Here is a 6,041-nt window from a genome sequence, read left to right as displayed (position 1 = left end):
CTTGGGCAATGAGCACGGATATATTTAAATAACAAATAAAATAAATAAATACTGTAAAGCAAACTTTTGGCAAGGTATGAGAAATTAGAAGTCCAGACTTAGTTATCCCTATCAATAACAATGAAAGTTGAATCTTAATTCCACTTAGTTAACCTTTACTAAAGTAAAGGAAAGTCAAGGGACAAATTGGTTTGATCTTCGAATCCTATTTATTTCCTAAGAAAAGATTGGGATTATTGAAGTTCAATTCAATTGGCAAGATAACAATTATCAATTATGCTGTTGAATTGGATAACTCCTGAGGTACTGATTTCTTAACCAAAACCAAAAGGAAAAAAGTAAATCTACTGGAATAAAAATGCCTTCAGATGGGAAGCAATAATCATGTAAAAAAAAGAAAGCAATAATAACTAAAATACCTCAAATAGTATTAATCCAAAGAAAACCATAACATGAATGTAGCATAAGCCAAATAGGCAACATAACTAATATAAGCATTAAAATATCTAAAAATAAGAGGTAAATATAAAGTAAAAGAACATTGAACCTGGGATCGAGAGTCACTCCTAAAACTAAGAGAAATCCTAATCCTAATCCTAAGAGAGAGAAGAGAACCTCTCTCTCTAAAAATTACATCTAAATCCTAAAATTGTGAATACGTGATGAGCGGATATTTTATACGCTTTTTGGGGTTAATTTCATATAGTTTTGAGTATGTTCTAGTTAGTTTTTAGTCTATTTTCATTAGTTTTTAGGAAAAATTCATATTTCTGGACTTTACTATGAGTTGTGTGTTTTTCTGTAATTTCAGGTATTTTTCTGGCTGAAATTGAAGGAGCTGAGCAAAAATCTGATTCAGGCTGAAAAAGGACTATTGATGCTGTTGGATTCTGACCTCCCTGCACTCAAAGTAGATTTTTTGGAGCTACAGAAATCGAAATGGCATGCTTCCAATTGCGTTGGAAAGTAGACATCCAGGGCTTTCCAGCAATATATAATAGTCCATACTTTGCACAAGGGTAGATGACGTAAACTGGCGTTCAACGCCAGTTCTCTGCCTAATTCTGGCGTCCAGCGCCAGAAAAGGATCAAAAGCTGGAGTTGAACGCCCAAACTGGCACAAGAACTGGCGTTCAACTCCACAAATGGCCTCTGCACGTGAATTGCTTAAATCTCAGCCCCAGCACACACCAAGTGGGCCCCAGAAGAAGATCTCTGCATCATCCATCATAGTTTACTCATTTTTTGTAAACCTAGGCTACTAGTTTAGTATTTAAACAACTTTTAGAGACTTATTTTGCATCTCATGACATTTTAGATCTGAACTTTGTACTATTTGATGGCATGAGTCTCTAAACTCCATTGTTGGGGGTGAGGAGCTCTGCTGTGTCTCGATGAATTAATGCAAGTATTTCTGTTTTCTATTCAAACACGCTTGTTCCTATCTAAGATGTTCATTTGCGCTTAACTGTGATGAAGGTGATGATCTGTGACACTCATCACCATTCTCAACCCATGAACGTGTGCCTGACAACCACCTCCGTTCTATATCAGATTGAATGAGTATCTCTTAGATCTCTTAATCAGAATCTTCGTGGTATAAGCTAGAATTGATGGCGGCATTCATGAGAATCCGGAAAGTCTAAACCTTGTCTGTGGTATTCCGAGTAGGATTCAAGGATTGAATGACTGTGACGAGCTTCAAACTCCTGAAGGCTGGGCGTTAGTGACAAATGCAAAGGAATCAAGGGATTCTATTCCAACCGGATCGAGAACCAACCGGTGATTAGCCGTGCTGTGACAGAGCGCGTGAGCGTAGTTTTCACTGGAAGGATGGAAGGTAGCCATTGACAACGGTGATCCACCAACACACAGCTTGCCATAGGAGGACGTGCGTGCGTGAACAAGAAGACAGAGGAAAGCAGAGATTCAGAAGACAAAGCATCTCCAAAACCCCAACATATTCTCCATTACTGCATAACAAGTAACCTTTAATCCATGCTCTCTTATTTATTTGCAATTCAACTGATAAACATAATTGACTTCCTGACTAAGATTTACAAGATAACCATAGATTGCTTCAAACCAACAATCTCCGTGGGATTCGACCCTTACTCACGTAAGGTATTACTTGGACGACCCAGTGCACTTGCTGGTCAGTGGTACGAGTTGTGAAAAGTGTGATTCACAATTTGTGCACCAAGTTTTTGGCGCCGTTGCCGGGGATTGTTCGTGTTTGGACAACTAACGGTTTATTTTGTTGCTTAGATTAGGAAAAATTTCTCTTTTTTTTGTTTAGAGTCTCTTATTATTGTCGTGTTAAAATTTTAGAATCCTTATTTTCTTTTTAAAATCTTTTTCAAAAAAAATAATTTTTCTACTAAATTCTGTGCCAGACTTTAAGTTTGGTGTTTTCTTGTTAATTTTTCTTAAAATTTGCGAAAATTTATTTTGGTTTTCTAAAAAATTTTAAGTTTGGTGTTCGTCCTTCATGTTCTTGTGTTCTTGTGAGTCTTCAAAGTGTTCTTGAGTTTTTCTTGTGTCTTGATCTTAAAATTTTTAAGTTTGGTGTTCCTTGGTGTTTTCCCTCCAAAATTTTCGAAAATAAGGAGCATTAGATCTAAAAATTTTAAATCTTGTGCTATCTTATTGTTTTTCTCTTTCCTCTTAAAAATCAAAAATATCTTTTCTCTCTACTTTAAAAACAATTTTTCGAAATATATTTCTAAAAATTCAAATTTTTATTTCAAAATTTAAAACTTTTTTTTTAAATCATCATATCCTTTTCAAAACTTCCTAACCACTTTCTCTCTCCTCAGTTTTTCGAAAATCTTCACTCAATCTTTATTTATTTTAATTTATTTCATTTTCGAAATAAATATATAAATAAATAAATAAAAATATTTTTTCTATTTTACATCATCTCCCTTTCTCCATCATGGACCTAAGCGGAAATGAACAGTCCAGGAGGACTCTGGGGTCATATTCTAACCCCTCTACTGCTTCATATGGGAGTAGTATCTGCATACCCTCCATTGGAGTCAGTAGCTTTGAGTTGAATCCTCAGTTCATTATCATGGTGCAACAAAGTTGCCAGTATTCCGGTCTTCCACAGGAAGAACCTACAGAGTTTCTGGCACAGTTTCTACAGATTGCTGACACAGTACATGATAAAGAAATAGATCAGGATGTCTACAGACTATTACTGTTTCCATTTTCTATAAAAGATCAAGCTAAGAGGTGGTTGAATAACCAACCTAAGGCCAGCATAAAGACATGGAAACAGCTGACAGAAAAATTCCTGAATCAGTACTTTCCCCCAAAACGGATGACACAGCTGAGGCTGGACATCCAAGGCTTTAAACAAGGAGATAATGAATCTCTTTATGATGCTTGGGAAAGATACAGAGAGATGCTACGAAAATGCCCCTCTGAAATGTTTTCAGAGTGGGTTCAGTTAGACATCTTCTATTATGGGCTTGCAGAAGGAGCTCAGATGTCTCTTGATTACTCAGGTGGTGGATCTATCCACATGAGAAAGACAATTGAAGAGGCTCAAGAGCTCATTGATACAGTTGCCAGGAATCAGCATCTGTTCCTAAGCAATGACTCTTCCATGAAAGAAGAGGTTAAGACAACAACTGCTGAACTCAGTCCTGTAAAACAAGCTGCTGAATTCAATCAGCAATTGGACTTTCTAACAAAGCAGTTAGCCGAATTCAAAGAAAGGTTACAAGAGACAAGGATGGCTAATATACATATGGACGAATAGTTTAAGCAAACAAAGCAGCAGCTGTCAAGGCAAATAGCAGAAGAATGCCAAGCAGTTCAACTAAGAAGTGGGAAAATATTAAATACTCCACCTCACGGCAGCAAAAAGCTAAGAAATGAGCAAACCACCCAAAATTCACCTGAGGACAGTAAGAGCCCAGGGAAAAGTAATTCTGGAACTAAAACGCTAGAAAATTGGTGGAAGGCTGGCGCTGAACGCCCAGACCATGCTCAGGACTGGCGTTCAACGCCAGAAATGAGGCAGGACTGGCGTTCAACGCCAGAAATGGGCAAGGATCTGGCATTGAACACCCAAAATGGGCAAGATCTGGCACTTAACGCCCAAAATGGGCACAGTTCTGGCGTTCAGACGCCAGGAGCAGACAAGGAGCTGGCGTCCAGTTTCACTCCAGCTTCTAACTCTGGCACTCAATCGCCAGTGAGGGATCAGACACACACAAATTCTGATAACAACCCCTCTAAAAAGGCTTCTTCAACCACTTCTGTAGGCAATAAACCTGCAGGAACTAAGGTTGAAGAATATAAAGCCAAGATACCTTATCCTCAAAAACTCCTGAAAGAGGAGCAGGATAAGCAATTTGCTCGCTTTGCAGATTATCTCAGGACTCTTGAAATAAAGATTCCATTTGCAGAAGCTCTTGAGCAAATACCTTCTTATGCCAAGTTCATGAAAGAGATCTTGAGTCATAAGAAGGATTGGAGAGAAACAGAAAGAGTTCTCCTCACTGAAGAATGCAGTGTAGTCATTCTGAAAAGCTTTCCTGAAAAGCTTAAAGACCCTGGGAGTTTTCTGATACCATGCATATTAGAAGGTAATTGCACCAAGACAGCTTTATGCGATCTTGGGGCAAGCATCAACCTAATACCTGCATCCACTATCAGAAAGCTTGGCTTAACTGAAGAAGTTAAACCAACCCGGATATGTCTCCAACTTGCTGATGGTTCTACTAAATACCCATCAGGCGTGATTGAAGACATGATTGTCAGAGTTGGGCCATTCGCCTTTCCCACTGACTTTGTTGTGCTGGAGATGGAGGAGCACAAGAGTGCTACTCTCATTCTAGGAAGACCCTTTCTAGCAACTGGACGATCCCTCATTGACGTCCAACAGGGGGAAATAACCCTGAGAGTCAATGATGATGAGTTCAAGCTGAACGCTTTCAAAGCCATGCAGCATCCAGACACATCAAAAGACTGCATGAAAGTTGATCTTATTGACTCTTTGGTAGAAGAGGTCAACATGGCTGAGAGTCTTGAATCAGAGTTGGAAAACATCTTTAAAGATGTTCAGCCTGATTTGGAGGATTCAGAGGACATGAAAGAGCCTCTGAAATTTCTTCTGGAAGAGGAGAAACCTCCTAAACCCGAGCTCAAGCCATTACCACCATCCTTGAAATATGCGTTTCTGGGAGAAGGTGACACTTTTCCAGTGATCATAAGCTCTACTTTAAATTCACAGGAAGAGGAGGCACTTATTCAGGTGCTAAGGACACACAAGACATCTCTTGGGTGGTCCATAGGTGACCTTAAGGGCATAAGCCCAGCTAGATGCATGCACAAAATCTTATTGGAGGATAATGCCAAACCAGTGGTTCAACCACAGAGGTGGCTAAATCCAGCCATGAAAGAAGTAGTGCAGAAAGAGGTCACCAAACTACTAGAGGCTGGGATTATTTATCCTATTTCTGATAGCCCCTGGGTGAGCCCTGTCCAAGTCGTCCCAAAAAAGGGAGGCATGACAGTGATTCATAATGAAAAAAATGAACTGGTTCCTACAAGAACAGTTACAGGGTGGCGCATGTGTATTGACTATAGAAGGCTCAATACAGCCACCAGAAAGGATCATTTTCCTTTACCATTCATAGACCAGATGCTAGAAAGACTAGCAGGTCATGATTATTACTGCTTTTTGGATGGCTACTCAGGCTATAACCAGATTGCAGTAGATCCCCAGGATCAAGAGAAAATAGCATTCACATGTCCATCCGGAGTGTTTGCTTATCGAAGGATGCCATTTGGGCTATGTAATGCGCCTGCAACCTTCCAGAGATGCATGCTCTCTATTTTCTCTGATATGGTGAAAAATTTTCTGGAAGTCTTCATGGATGACTTCTCAGTATATGGAGACTCATTCAGCTCCTGTCTTGATCACCTGAAACTTGTTCTGAAAAGATTCCAAGAGACCAACCTAGTTTTAAACTGGGAAAAGTGTCACTTCATGGTGACTGAAGGAATTGTCCTTGGGCATA

The sequence above is a fragment of the Arachis ipaensis genome, chromosome B4 (assembly GCF_059453495.1).
Source record: "Arachis ipaensis isolate K30076 ecotype BB chromosome B4, ASM5945349v1, whole genome shotgun sequence".
Lineage (NCBI taxonomy): Eukaryota > Viridiplantae > Streptophyta > Magnoliopsida > Fabales > Fabaceae > Arachis > Arachis ipaensis.
This window is presented reverse-complemented; position numbering follows the sequence as displayed.